Source organism: Apteryx mantelli, chromosome 4 (genome assembly GCF_036417845.1).
Source record: "Apteryx mantelli isolate bAptMan1 chromosome 4, bAptMan1.hap1, whole genome shotgun sequence".
Lineage (NCBI taxonomy): Eukaryota > Metazoa > Chordata > Aves > Apterygiformes > Apterygidae > Apteryx > Apteryx mantelli.
In genome coordinates, this window is record NC_089981.1 from 70,787,904 (window position 1) to 70,802,909 (window position 15,006).

At 44.2% G+C, this 15,006-nt stretch overlaps 1 protein-coding gene across 2 annotated transcripts in view; it reads right to left on the bottom strand.

Annotated features, from left to right (window-relative positions):
* The window catches only part of FOXN3 (forkhead box N3), a 221,601-nt gene that overhangs the window by 140,091 nt on the left and 66,504 nt on the right, over positions 1-15,006 (bottom strand). The window contains exon 1 of one of the 2 annotated variants that reach the window (XM_067296911.1): positions 11,351-12,114. The exons of the other annotated variant lie outside the window; for it this stretch is intronic. The gene's annotated coding sequence lies outside the window, so the exon portion shown is untranslated. Of the gene's footprint in view, positions 1-11,350; positions 12,115-15,006 lie in introns of those variants that run through there. 2 annotated transcript variants of the gene reach the window in all.

The window sequence follows — 15,006 nt, forward strand, 5'->3', positions numbered from 1 at the left end:
TGTCCCCCGTTAACATATCTTGACATAATTAGTATTAACTTGATTAAAAAACCCTTGCCATCAGTTCAGTTAAATTAATTGGAGTGAACTAACTTGATTTAAAAACAAAAAAGAAGTTGCCCAGTCTAAACAGCAGTTAAAGGTACAGGCTCCTGTATGCAACATACTTGATTTCAAATAGTTCAGTGTTTCACAGCACTAAATTAAGATACAGCTGTCCACTTTTAATACAAGTGCAATAAATTGTTTCATAGTTGAGCCACAAAAATCAAGGATTTTCCACTCTGGGTAAACAAGGCTTGCAGATTTAGCCCACTTTAAAATTAATTTTCCTTTCAGTCTGCTGTAGAAATGTTTAAACAACGTGCTGGTTAGAAATACAGGTATATTGGTGGATCCTTTCCAGGGCAACCCTGAACGCAGAAATTAGCCCTAAGCCAACAAGCATTTTAGTGGTTTTATTTATAAAAATTAAGATAGCATGCTCAAGACTTTGCAGGAATTCTGTGGTGGCCCACAGAGTCGACATTATCCTGCTTAACAAGGATAACCACTGTTTTCAGCTCTATTTCCCTATCTGCAGTTAGTAATTTTCTAAGGCATCGGGTACCTCTTAATTTCTATCACATTTTTAGACATGAGAGTGGCAACTATTTAGTTCTCAAATCAGAGGGATGAAAAGTGTTTCATTTATTCTCTCAAACTACAAATTCCTGTCATAACTCGCTAAGACCTTCTTCTGCCGATAGCTTGCCCTCCCCTACCCAGTGAATTCCTATTTCACATTCTTGCATATTTTCAAAAAGACTTGCCAGCAGCTGGACACCTATCAGACAGCAGAAGACCATTGTCACCTATTGGTAACTGTGCCCTGCAACTGTACTAGTTCCGGCAGTAAAAGTCAGCAGACCATTAGTTTACACAGTTCTTATCTCATAGCCATTTTGTTTTAAATCCAAACTAAATTACCAAGTCCTAACTCCAGCCACCTGAATTTACTTCAAATGCTTCAGATGTTTTTTTTCTTAGTGAAGCCACATGTCTCTTTATCAGCAAGCAAGGAGATTTATCACATTTATCATCACTTGTAAAAATCAAGTGTCTTAGTACGCCAAGAAGAATTCAGCTAATGAGAAGTATTTCTGAAGCGAGAAGGGGGAAGCTTCGCAAGATGCAGTGGCAGTATACAAAGGATATTACATCTTGAATAATATCTCATTATGTATGTATCCTATTCAGGTACACAGCTTGGTTCTGTTCAAAATTAGTGGCAAAATTCCCTGTTGGCACTGGTGAGAATAAGATCAGAATTTTGTACCTTTTCTGTGGCTGGCCGAAATCCTTCCCCAGAGCAAGCTGTAAGGACTATAATGAAGGACCAGTCTGAGACGTTCGAAGTACACACAGAAAAGCCAGTATGACCGAGTGCAGGGGTCAACAGCTGGTGACACAGCTGCCTCGGCGAGCAGGCGGAGAGATCCTGCGCGCCACGTTGGGCAGCTGGTACGGGGCTGAGAGCTGGGGCATCCTGCGAGAGGCAGCAGCGCAAGGCAGCACTGCGCTGGCTCCTGCTGACTTCTGAGCTCAGCGGTAAACTGGAGCTGCTGACTTGCACAAAAGCAAAACACCACCAGTGAGGCGAACACTAGTATCTTGCCTCTTGGGAAGACAGTGTCCCCTAGCTTCTTCTGAGACTTTACTGGAATACTTAACTAATTTAAGAAAGAAAAGAGTCTTACACAACACCATTGAAAAATCATTAAGCGCTGGTTTAGCGATTAGAGCAGCATCCGAACATCTGATGCACGACCATCAGTAGCTCACTATAATCTTAGGCAGGCGATCATATTTACCAGGGTGTTGATTTCCCAATTTCTAAGACAGGAGTAATACCAACTCACTTGGCAAAAGATTTGCAGCACTAACAGATGGAAACTGTTTGTACATTGAGACCAAGGTATACACAGTACTGAAGACCGATTACAAGTACCAACAGTGCAGAGCTGCACTTTAGCCTTGTGGGCTAATATACAACAGTCTAATCTTTCCACTCAGATTTCAGAATACTGACTGCAGATGTTTCAGTATCTTATTTAATGAGGATTTCCAGCCATCTCCCTATATTCCTTTATCTCTTATCCTCCTCTAGATTGGAATCTCTGATAGCCTCCTACAAGCCCCCGTTGCAAAATGAGCACAGCAAGAGTCACAGGCTCTCTACCATCTCTCCAAAGCTCATCTACCCCCTCCATCTTCATCTCACAGAATCACAGAATCACAGAATCGCTGAGGTTGGAAGGGACCTCTGGACATCATCTAGTCCAACCCCCCTGCTCAAGCAGGGTCACCTAGAGCACATTGCACAGGATTGCATCCAGGCGTGTTTTGAATATCTCCAGAGAAGGAGACTCCACCACCTCTCTGGGCAACCTGTTCCAGTGCTCTGTCACCCTCACAGTGAAAAAGTTTTTCCTCATGTTAAGATGGAAGTGTCTGTGTTTCAGTTTGTGCCCGTTGCCTCGCGTCCTGTCGCTCGGCACCACTGAAAAGAGTCTGGTCCCATCCTCTCGACACCCTCCCTTCAGATACTTGTACACGTTGATAAGATCTCCTCTCAGCCTTCTCTTCTCCAAGCTAAACAGGCCAAGCTCTCTCAGCCTTTCCTCATAAGAGAGATGCTCCAGTCCCCTAATCATCTTTGTGGCCCTTCGCTGGACTTGCTCCAGTAGTGCCACATCCCTCTTGTACTGGGGAGCCCAGAACTGGACGCAGTACTCCAGATGTGGCCTCACCAGGGCTGAGTAGAGGGGGAGAATCACCTCCCTCGACCTGCTGGCAACACCCAGGATACCATTGGCCTTCTTGGCCACAAGGGCACCTTGCTGCCTCATGCTTAACTTGGTGTCCACCAGCACTCCCAGGTCCTTCTCCGCAGAGCTGCTTTCCAGCAGGTCAACCCCCAACCTGTACTGGTGACTGGGGTTATTCCTCCCCAGGTGCAGGACCCTGCACTTGCCTTCGTTGAACTTCATGAGGTTCCTCTCTGGCCACCTCTCCAGCCTGTCCAGGTCTCTCTGAATGGCAGCACAGCCCTCTGGTGCATCGGCCACTCCTCCCAGTTTTGTATCATCAGCAAACTTGCTGAGGGTGCACTCTGTGCCTTCATCCAGGTCATTGATGAAGAAGTTGAACAAGACTGGACCCAGTACTGACCCCTGGGGGACACCGCTAGCTGAGAACATCTTCCTTTCCTAGGATTATGGACATGTCACATGACCTTGCTAAATATTTCTACTTTCTGCCCTTTGACCCCATCAGTTTCACCATTCAACAGACTCACACTGCTTATCCTCATCTTATCCCCATTCCTAACCTGATCTCTAGTTATAATGTCCTCATTGACTGCCATCCTTGTCAAGGTTTATCCTTTCCACATGAGAGACAACTCTCCTCCCCAAGGTCTACTGGAAGCTTGCTAACTAAGCTTGCTCATTATGATAAAGAATTTGACATGCAGCTGTACCCAAAAAGCCCCCAATTCTGAAAAATGTCCTGTTGTGCAAGGTACCTTCCACAGACAGAGGTGGACAGGGCTGCTGCCCTGAACTCCTTGTGATCTGTCTGATGGATGTCTCATAGTGGGAGACACCTCAGGCTCATAACACCATATACTGGCCATCCCATTTTGTTCCCACTCTCCCTGCATGCAGAACAACCGGCTTCCCCTAACAGTCTTGCCGTCTCTCAATTTCTGTTTTCTCTGGGGCAATGGATCTAGTCTTGTATGGAGTGGAAGCACCTTGAACACCTTGGAGCACTATTAAAAAGTAAATTAAAAAAATTAAAAAATGAATACAATATGAGTTTGCTCTTGTTTCCTCTTTCACAATTCCTGTTACCAGCATTCTTCTCCAGTTACTATTCTGTAGCCTTCATCTCTTCCTTCAGGCCACCACTAATGCTTGGCATTTCCTCTTCTTCTTCACCACAAGTCATTCAAATATATGTGAACCTCTCCACTTCCCCCGTCTATAACCAAGTTCTCTCATTCCAGAAGCAGATAGTCAAAACTCTCACCGATGTAATATCTATTAGTGGCCTCATACAGAACCTGCAGTATTACCACTTCTTTATTTTTAACCACAACAGGCCAACCTGTTTTTGTTGTTTGCACCATACCCAGTTTTGGGGCACAGAAACAGCTGCATGTGAATTCCCCCAGGAATTCAGCCAGTGTCTCTTGCCTCTTGCAGAGGTAACACCACGAACCGGCAGACGAGTGGTGCCTTGCTCCTGCGAGAGCAGCAGCCCTGCTCGCAGCTGCTTCAAGTTCACGCCCCGTGTCCTTCACAAGCACACCCTTCTCTTTTTTTCTCCCTCTTCAAGCACTAGCTACAGATACAAGCTGCACCTGCAACAAAGATCAAGCTTACTCCAACTTACTCATAGGAGGCCTATCTTTGGTTTATTCACCTGAGATACATGGAATCGAAGTTACAGGATATTTTCCCAACCTTTCATTTAGTTATCCCTCAAGTTCTTATTTGCCCCAGCTGGGGAAACACAACAGAAATAGAACTGAATCACAGAGAAGAGGAGCACCAATATGAAGCTTTGCCAGAGGTGAGAGGAAACAAAAAATATCTACAGCATTTCTGTTTCACAGACTAAAATATAATGAATTTCTTATAATAAAATCCAGAGTTTTCATGAAACAGTTCCTTTATAAAATAATGCATGCACATTTATGATGTTATTGTAGTAACACTTGCTCGCAGCTTCTAAGAAAATGAGTATACTTAGCACTAAAATTATATACAGCTGACAAACCACTAGCAAGCCTGTTTCTGTACATGAGTGCAGTGGGAGGAGAATATCATGCATGCTAGTTTGTCCTACATACATTTATTAAACTAGGTCTGTATGAGAGACGCTTTATCAGTGTAATTATACCAACATACTAGCACCCCAAACAGAAACTTAGCTTATATTGGTAAAGGGAAGCTTCTGCCAGCAGGACTTATTTAGCAGCCCAGCCGGTGGGAAGCAAAATGTTGCTGGAATAAACATACTGAAGTTTTCTGCTAGCTTGGCTATATTGGTCTAAAATCACACTTAACCTAACATAGCTGGTAAATGACTGCAAATGAGTGTAGAAGCCAGTACTTCTAGTATCATTGCAGCTTTGGCAGATGCTAAACACAGAAAGACTTCTATTTTGTGGAGTTCGGTGCCTGGACTCTGCTGTCTGTTGTACAGGTGTAGTGCAGCAAAAGTTGGCCAGGAGTTATCTTAATGTTCATATTCACCATTTGGCAGCTGAAGTGAAACATAGCATGTAATCAGCAGAACCAGAAATCAACCGAATTTTTATTCTTCCTAGGAGGGTGGAGGAAAAGCAGTGGCCAACATTGCACAGAAATAAAGATCACAAGCTTTGGGGAAAACCGTAATGAAGGCACTAAGTTCTGTTACAAAGTTCCTAAGTGGTTTTGCCAAATAGAATTTCTAAAACGAAGGCAAAACTCTTTCCGGACAACAGCTCAAGTCCTGCCTCAGTTTTCCTGAATACAAACTGTTCCTTTCACCAAGGACTTCATGATTTTGTCCTTTATTTATGTACCTATGCATGCAAAATTAACTCCCAGCAGGACCTCACAGGTAGCGAGGTTTGTGTTCACATCTTGTAAAGGAGAGGATCTCAGACACTGACCCTAAACACAACTTGCCATCACTAGTGTTGTAAGCTGATAGGTGATTATTCTCCTCTGACCATTTGCTTGCACCATGTGGTTTTCCTAGCCGTGACTGTATTGATTCCCAGCTTGATTTCCAGCTCTTTGTGCAACAGGATATTCCCAGGTGCTCTCCTCTACTCGTCACCCAGCATTACTCTTCCTGTGCGTTTCTCGAACGCTGTTCCCAGAGGAAACCCTGCGAGACGCAGTCCAGATTTTCCCAGCGTGCCTCAATGTAGACACAGTGAGGAGAGCCTCTACGAGGTGATGCAGCGGTGAAGCACAAGCAAGGCCCACCTACAGCTGTGTCTGAAAAGAGATGCTGTGAGGCTGCCGGTTTGGTGAACAAGCAAGTTGTGAGTGTCATAGAAAGATTAAGCAGACTTTTATCCTTGATGTGTTTTTAATACTACATACCAGCCTACCAAACGCATCAGTGAGTGGAACGGAAAGCAAAGCAACGCTGCAGTGGAAGGAGTAACAAGAGAAAGCGGAAAAGACAGCAGCATCTGCAGAAAGCTCCTGTGACAGCCTGTGCTCCTCTCCACGGCTGCGGGGCAAGCGGGCTGCAAGGCTGAAGCAGAGAGCAGCTACCAGACACAGCAGATAAGCAAGATTTGGGAAGGAAGGGGGGGGAGCTGGCACAGCAAAAACAGCTGAATTTACCCACATCCCAGCAGAAACTGCTGTTGCCGGCTATGGCAAGAGAATTAGCCCCTGGCTGTTGAATAATGTTCTGCTAGGTGGGTTTCCATGTGAGTAGCTTTTGGCCTCTCCACTGTGACAGAAAATCCTTACGATCATGGGCTGACTTACCCACTGTAGCATTAATTTATGCCGGGTCTCTTGGCACTACTTCAGTCTTTTTGGCAACAAGTAACCTCAGCTAACAGCTGAAGTGATCTGGTAGATACAGGGCATCTGACACCTCATAGTTCTTTGCCAACTTTCTCATCCCACAGGTTTCTCACAGCCACACAGATAAACTGGGCCTTGGCAGCCAAAGTAGTATGAAAAAATGTTGGGGATTTTTTTTCTTTAAACCCCCTATCCTGTAAACATTTATGGTCATGTTTACTTCTAAGGTCCAGTTCATCCCATTACAGTTTAGCACTTCCATAAGCATCTGAACAACCAGAGACAAAAATCGCTATGGCTACAACAAAATTTTGAAGCATGTTAGAGGAGAAAAGTAATTTTTATTGTTTTCATGTGTGCATAGGGCTTTATTTATTCATTTTCAGTGTTTTCTTCCATAATGCAGTTAAAGAAATACAACGTGAAAACACCACAATATCAAACCAAACCTCGCATATAACCAAAGAAAAAAAAACAAAGCTATCACTGGAGAAACTCCTGGAAGTTACTGGACCAGCACTGGGCAATAGAATGGGGGTTTCAATAGAGCACAAAAGCAAATCCAGGCGTGAAAGGAGACGGGCTGTCCTGCTACAAGCCAGCCAACTGCCAAACTGTCATTTCGCTGCACCGTTGAACAGAAGGCCCATGTAATGACAACCACAAAACTCATTTAAGCTCTGAAAAGGGGACTAATGAGCTCATTCATGCTGCCTATAAATTATTCACTACAACACTGACCCCACTCAAGACAAACAGCAAAGTAAACTTTAAATACAGGGATCTGGAGCCTCCTGCGTCATCCGCGTTTTGCCTGTAAAACTCCTCACAATCAAACAGACACTTTACTTGCTTCTGCCCAATCATCAAATTCCCTCAGATGCTCAGACCTGCTTTTTTACTACCCTTAATAGAGTTAAAGCAGCTGCAGCTGTTACGTATTTATTTCTGTTGCCCAGTTTTTTTCATTAGTAGTTATATGTAATCACGAAGCACTATAAATAGCTTTAAATTATATTCCTCAGAAATTAGAGTCTGACCTCAAAATGAAGCCCAGGTCTAAAGAAATAAGAACACAACTGCACATGCATTTTTAATGAGGAGTAACCCATCTCCAGAGTCTGTTTATGATTTATGATTTGTGCCAAAATGAAAACAGAGGATGTTAAAAATATTTTTATTTTCTAGGTGCTGGACTGAAAAATTTTCCCCTATGTTTAGAAATATCCCTTTTCTAAGAATACTTTTGTTATCCTGTTTAGCAAGAAATAAGCAGACAGGTTATACAGTTCAGCGTTCCCAGTGTAAGCACTGCTGTTTGCTGCTGAAGTGCCTGGAATATGCACTGGCTCGCTTCAAATAGTACTCTTCTTTGTCAGGTAAATTGCTCACAAAATTTAGAAGTTACATTTTAGTATCTTGTGCCACACTGAACTAGCAATTACAAAGTGGCATTAAAGACATTTACTGTCTTGTATGACACGCGTCTCATCTTCAGTGGAAAAATTACTCACACCTCCAGTTACACAACCCAATTCCAAAGGTCAAAAACAACTAGATAAAAGTGAAAGCTAGGAATTACATAGCTAAAGTCCAATCACTATACCAACTAATTTAAGACATAAGACAAGGTAGTCTGTAAAGTATGGGAGACATAAAGCAACATAATGTTGATATCTAAACATGAGAAAAAAAAAAAAAGTTAGCAAAGAAAGTTCGCAAATTCTTTCTGGCTTTTTCCCTACCCCAGATCAAACAATCATTGCAATTTTAACTAAGCACTCTTTCTCTTCCAAACTGGAAACGTTATAGCCAAGCAGTATGTGAACTTTTGTTTGTACTACTTAAAGGAAAGGACCACCTACCGACAACTGTACAATTAGTCTTCATTTGTTTACATCCAGTATTCTGAGTTTACCAGGCAGACGCATTGAATCCCTGTTGCCCTGTTAGTCCTGCTTTGTAAAATGATGAATTAACACCCCCCCCCCAAGCACTGGGACAGCAATGGAGCAATCTACACCGCATAGCATGCAAGTCTTAACTTATCAAAAGCTCTCCACCTGATGAGATTCCTGAGCCACTCATAGCTGAAGGGTGTTGGCAAAGGGCTGCTTGGAAACTGTGTCACATGCTGGACCCCACCAACCTGTCTGGCAAGCGCGGTTCAGCCCCCCCGTCCTTGGTGGGGAGCGGAGGTGCTTCCTGCACCCGCCACCCCACACCCTGCTCCTCATTTCCCTAATGATGCCCAGCCATGATGTTAGTTTTGCCCCAAGACATGGTCTGGTCCAAATAAAAACAACCCACAGTTGGCTGCAAAATCAGAGGAATACCAAGTCTGGGGGAGGAAAAGCAAACAAACTGACAGTACGACTTTTTAGCTTCGTGCAACAAAGCCAGTGCTTAGCTATGACTGAAAATGAATCCCTTGACTGGTCCGTGTCACTCATCAACAATTTAAGATGTTCACAGAGCAAACAACTCATGTATTCAACTCAAAGGAAAAGCTGTGGACCCTTGGAACCGCGTAATGCCTACCTCTTTGTGTATGATACTGTCCTCTCACCTCATCTATTACCACGCGCAGGTCCCAATCCGAAAGCAGATTAACATTTGTACACTCCAGTAACTACAGGGTAGGCAGTGGGAGAGCACAACTCCGCAGAGTGAGGAAGTCCATAAGCACTGGCCAGTTAAGGTCAGCAAATACGTATATTATTCTTACTTTCACTTATTGCTATTTATTGTAGCAACTACTGCAACAGTGCAGAAAGAAAAATAAATGGGCTGGAATAAGCACTGTCCTCAGTTAACTTACTCTTCTGCCTCAGCACTGGGAACAGGCACGCTTCCAGTACATAACCACAGCTGACACTAGACTCTCAAACACACCCAGCAGATTTAGGGAGCCGGGGACATGCTGCACTAAGGAGTGAAGTGTGGGATGGCGGTTGGGTCTAAGGACACTTCCTGGCTGAAGACTCCCCCCACAAATCCAGTGTGGGGAGGGGTCTCTGGCACATGATCTGCTATGGTGAAGTGATTCGGGCACATCACACCTAGCTACGGACCAAGATCCTGTGGTGCGAGGTGCTGAAAAAGCAAAGGAAGAACAACCGTCTCTGTGTCAAAATGCAAGATTATTATCCAAGTTCAAGAGACAACAGGGAGAACAAGGGGACAACAAGGCAAATTTGGCCACTTTGATGCACACCATTGTGTTTGGAGAAGGACTGTACATTTATTGGAATCCGCTGATGGCTTTCCTAATGCACTTGTACCAAAGTCTGGCTTGGAGTCTACAAACCCACCTGGGCTTGCAGAATTGGCCATAGCAACACTCTGGTTGACATCAAGGGGCTGACCGCCGTGAGCGAGGAAGCACGTGTGTACAGGGATGTGTGCTGGGAAGTCTGTATGTGTGCGCGCGTTCCATAGCAAGTATGAGCTTAAGTCTCTTCAAGACTGGGATTTTAGTTGTCAAGTAGCTAAAGCGGGTCATTACTGAAGTTAACAGGTTCCACCTGAGTAGTGTTTCTCCTTTCATAAGTCAGACAGATGGAATAAGATCCTCATATTTATGCCTGTGTTCGCCTTATTGAGTGGGAAGTGCAATATTGGTGCCTACAGAGTTCTTAGGTAGGTGGGCTGAGCTGCTCCCATACCCCAGCACACTGTGGCTCTCCTGTGCGCTATTCGATTGCATCCTTGGATTTACGCCAGTGCTAACGGAAAAAGCATCCAACCCTCTACCTTTATTTCTCCCTTTATGTCACTGATACCTAACTGCATTTAGTCTTTTATCAGTATACTGTAAGAACTGCAGTAGCTGGCTAGACCAAAGCACCTCTAAGCCATGTCCTGAGGAAGAGCAGGGCAAATGCACAATGACACTTTGCAGCATATTCGCTTACTTCCAGAGAACTGCTGCTTAAGAACTTTTTCAGCTAAAGATGCAATCAGATGCTGTGTTATGCTTTAAGCCCAAAGATACTTTTTCTTCTATCAATTTGTCTAAAAAAGCTTCAGGTAAGCTTCAGCATCAACAAGAGCCTGTAGCAAGGAATTCCACATTTTAACTATGGACTGTGCAGAAAAAGTTTTTCCTTTGCTTTAAAACTGCTCCCTGATAACTTTACTCTAAGCCTTCTATTTCTTGTATTACTAAAACAGTAAATAATTTTTGTGTGAATATTTAGAACACATCTCATGTTTACATAGATTTCTTTTGTTTTATAATTCCTTTTTTACGTTCAGGCAACACTCCTAATACACTTGATTCCACATTTCTTTCTCTGAAGTAACTAAAGTTATACATAAATAATAAAATACACAAATATACCTGTCAATGAGCTAATCATACAATCATAGTCGCCAATATTGTTTCCACCCAAATACGAGAAAAGAGTGTTAACAGTCCTAGCAACATGCTTCCCCTTGTTTCCACATCTTGCTTTATAGCCTCACTTAAAGTACCTGAAGCTTTTCCAAGCACTTAATATGGCCCAATAAAATAGGGAAGCAGCTCGTTCCAGCTGACCATGCATGGAGAGAGGGAGCTGGAAGGGGCTGCCCCACACCGAAGCCCTGACCCCTGTGAGAAGGGCCTCTCCAACAACCCGTATTCATCATAATGCACGGCCTTCTTGTATTTGCCTGGATACGATAATAATAGCTGATAAATAAGGGTGAACATCCATGCAGGAATGTCTTCTTAAGTTTTGCCCAAAGTATCGTGAATTCCTCCTCACCTGTGCTTACAGCCGCTCTGGAGCGCCCCAGCAGCACAGGGCAGAGGAGCTGCCCGTTTGGAGGCACAGACTGGTGGTGTTTTGTGGATCAGCTGGCAGGATGTTTTCGAAAGCAGCTCAGTTCAGTCAACAATCTTCCTCTAGAGTCCAAGTACATCACCTCAAAAATATGTCTCAGCTCTTCTGGCGCAAAGCCTGGGAACCCAATTTTGTTTCTGATCCAGGTCCTCCACTTGGCAGCAACAAATTGCTGTCCTGCCACCAGGATGGATAAAGTCATTTTTCACTCATTATGCTATTCAAAAATAGAGCACGAGCTTTATTTAAAACACGAAAGCCATATACTGTACTTCAGGAAATTAACAAGGCAAAAAAGCTCTTTTGCTTTATAAACCACAAGGACAAGGGATGGAGTTAGAACAGCGATCCCAAGGAGTGTGACCAGAAAACATGTGCTGCAGTTACAAATTCTACGGCTCTCAGTCTTGCGGCTAAGCCTGAAGTTACCTCCACAGCAGTCAGTCAGTCTGGCTTTTTCTACGGATCACTAATATTTTTCCCTGTAGTCTCCAGAGTGGCTTCGGGCAAATATGGTATAGATCCATTTCAGCTGCCAGATGGGATAACCTACGGATGTTTTCCTTGGTCTGCAGTTCGCTATATCTCCGTTGCACTGATGGCACCTTCCTCAGGTGCCAGGCCTCATGCTTGCAGCCTCCCCGGAGTGCACCGCTACAGCCGCTCGCTGCGAGGGGCCGCCCTGCGAAGCGGCACCCTCCGCATCAACCCTGCTTATCTAACAGCCTGGGAGGACGCTGCCGGGCTCCCTTCTGTCAGAGGCTTGTGACACTGATAAAAGCAGCCCCCTTAAACCAAGGTGTTATTTAACAGCTAGATAAAAAAGAACAGACAAGCGTATTGCGTATCGCCCAACTGCAGCGTGGCTGTGCCCGACTCATTCAGCAGCTCTGGGCGACCCTGGTTTCCCTCAGCAGTTCTCCATCTGACTCCCCCCAGCCACAAGCAGAGAAGGTTTCTCAGTACAAACTGCTCGCGCTGATGTGCTGACCTTTCGTGTACAGGAGCCTCCTGCCCTCGCCCTGTCTGTCATCAGCTCTAAAGCTGTTTGTGGCAAAGCGATTTACCTGGAGCTTTTATTACTGACTTGGTTATTTTTCCTATTAACCTAAATCAATATACTCATACAGTAAACATCCCAAAACTCAAGTCAATATAGAGAATTCATAAGGTATTACAGATTTATAGATATTTACAGCTTTGATTAGAGATCCTTAGATGGATGGTGCACGGAGGCACAGCCAGTAGATTAGATTTTTCAGGCACTGATGCTAACTTATAAGAAAAGGGCTGTAAAGATTTAAGAGTCCAAGTCTCACTGACTTTTAATTGACTTTCAGTGGTCAGTACTGTTAATGCCATCAGGTACTTTCAGAAGTGTCTTCTTGAAGCCCTGCCTAAAGGTTTGCCTGTCCCTCCACACGGACACAGCACACACATGAAAGGGAAAGGCCATTGCTAGCAGGATGCTCTTCTTACAAGGCTCTTGATGGAAGTTCGCCCCTGCCCCCATTTCACCGGGACGTGGCTTTAGCCTTCGAAGCCCATCTTTCCCTGGTCGCACAGGGAGAGGGCAGCCTACAAGCCCCTTGCCGCAGTTTGTTTAATACCCTCATTTATGGGCTGGGAGTCCAACTTTAGCAGGCAGGTGGCTGCGCTGCGAAGCGAAGGGTCACTGCAGATAGGCTTGCAGAGTACTCTCCGTGCACTGTTTCGCCTCCAAAGTAATGAAAACCACTAAAACTTCAGGATATTGCATTAGTGGCAGGGAACGGCTGAGGGGGCAGCTTTCTATCCAGCCATGCTGAGAAACAGGAACTTCACTGTAAAGGGAGCTTCCTGTGCCTTGAGGGAGGCCGCCGCTCCAAAACCCTGCTCAGGGGCTCTGCAGCTTCCAACCCACGGGCTTGCAAACTGCCACCCTCCTGCTAACGGTTAGCAACCACCCAGCGCAAAGCTCTGCACGGGAATGAGCATGAACTGGGGGGAATCTGGCTGCAACTGCCGTTACCCCAGGGAACAGGGCACCAGCTTCCATGGGAATGGGACTTCACCCCAGACTGGGGATGCATCCTGCCACAGCTCTCTGGCACGAAGCAGAAGTGGCTCTGGCCATGACTTGAAAGAAAAAAAGCTGTGGAAAGTGGAAAGAAGCCGTGTTTCTTCTCACAAGCAATATCCCAGCGTAACACCTGGAAGTTTCCCTTTCCCCTTCCAGGCGTCCGGCTACAGAGTGCAGGAATAGTGCGGTACTTGGCTTAATTGCTCTCTCCCCAAATTGTCTCCCTCTGCCCTGACAATTTTAGCTTTAATTTCTAACTTACAGTGACAAGATGATAACACATTCTGTTACAGTTTCTTGTGTGAATTATTTCAGGACTGTGCATGGTAAGTATTGGTTTAGGTCCTACTCCTGGAAGGTATTAATCACCAAAAGGGATATGCACAGCCCTGTGCAGTCTGAGACAGCAGGCTCAGCCCAAGGGAGGACCCAGCCAGTCCAGAGGATTAAACAACTGCCAAATAATTCTTTGCAAAGTCCATTTCTTTCATGCTTAGATTGTCTCTTCTTTGTAACTATTAACAAGCCTCCACACTTGGGTCTCTCATACAAAAATCATCAATATTTGGAAGCTAGCTGAAACAAAGAGGAATCACAATTTCAAGTGTACTAATCTCTAAGGATATATCTACTACACAGTACGGTGTAGGGACAGTCAAACTATGGCAGGCCCTATAAGCAATTTAACCAGGCTTGCACAAAGATTTACTCAAACTCACATACCACATGGCCATAGTACTTCAAGACAGCTTGTTTGGAGTTCCCTGGGATGCCTTTACACAGCACTACTCTCCTTAGCTTCTGCCCTGTAGAAGACAGATTCTCTGCCCAGAAACTTCTATAAGAATATTATACATATTTCTCCTATTTAAATAGACCTGACAGGGAAAAATATGTACGTGAAATTTCAGTGGAGCCAACAGATTTCTGATCAAGATTAGCATCTGGCAATAGCTATAGATTTCCATGGATTCATCTCTCCCAGCACAGAAGTCATATGTCTGATGCTTTCAGAAAAATCTTGTGTTAAATGAATACAAAATATAGTAACTCCCCTCTATGTTTTTTAGATCATCCTCTAGAATAACAGAACAGCATATCCCTATTATAGAGTTCTGAAAGTGGATCAAAAATCCTATATAAGGAGAGATTTCTGTATTTAGCTCCAATTAATTTGACTTCGGTGCGGATATGCTGGAGCCAGAAATAGAACCTAGACTGTTTGATTCCCGTTTTCTGTTCTAGCCACTCCACTGTACTTCTCTGACAATGAGACGTACATTACATAAATGTTGGTTTCTCTTGGTATTACATATTTTCAGCTGTCCTTTCAAATGCACTCTATTTCAAGTAGACTGCCATATACATGTATTTTCAAATCAAAGAGTTGAGTTTGACACTTTGCAGAACTAACTACTTAACAGTACAAACCTTGTGATATATCAACTAATTACTAAATATATGGTTTTTGTCAGAATATATCTGTCAGAGTTCATTACCCTGGTGACTGTAGTGA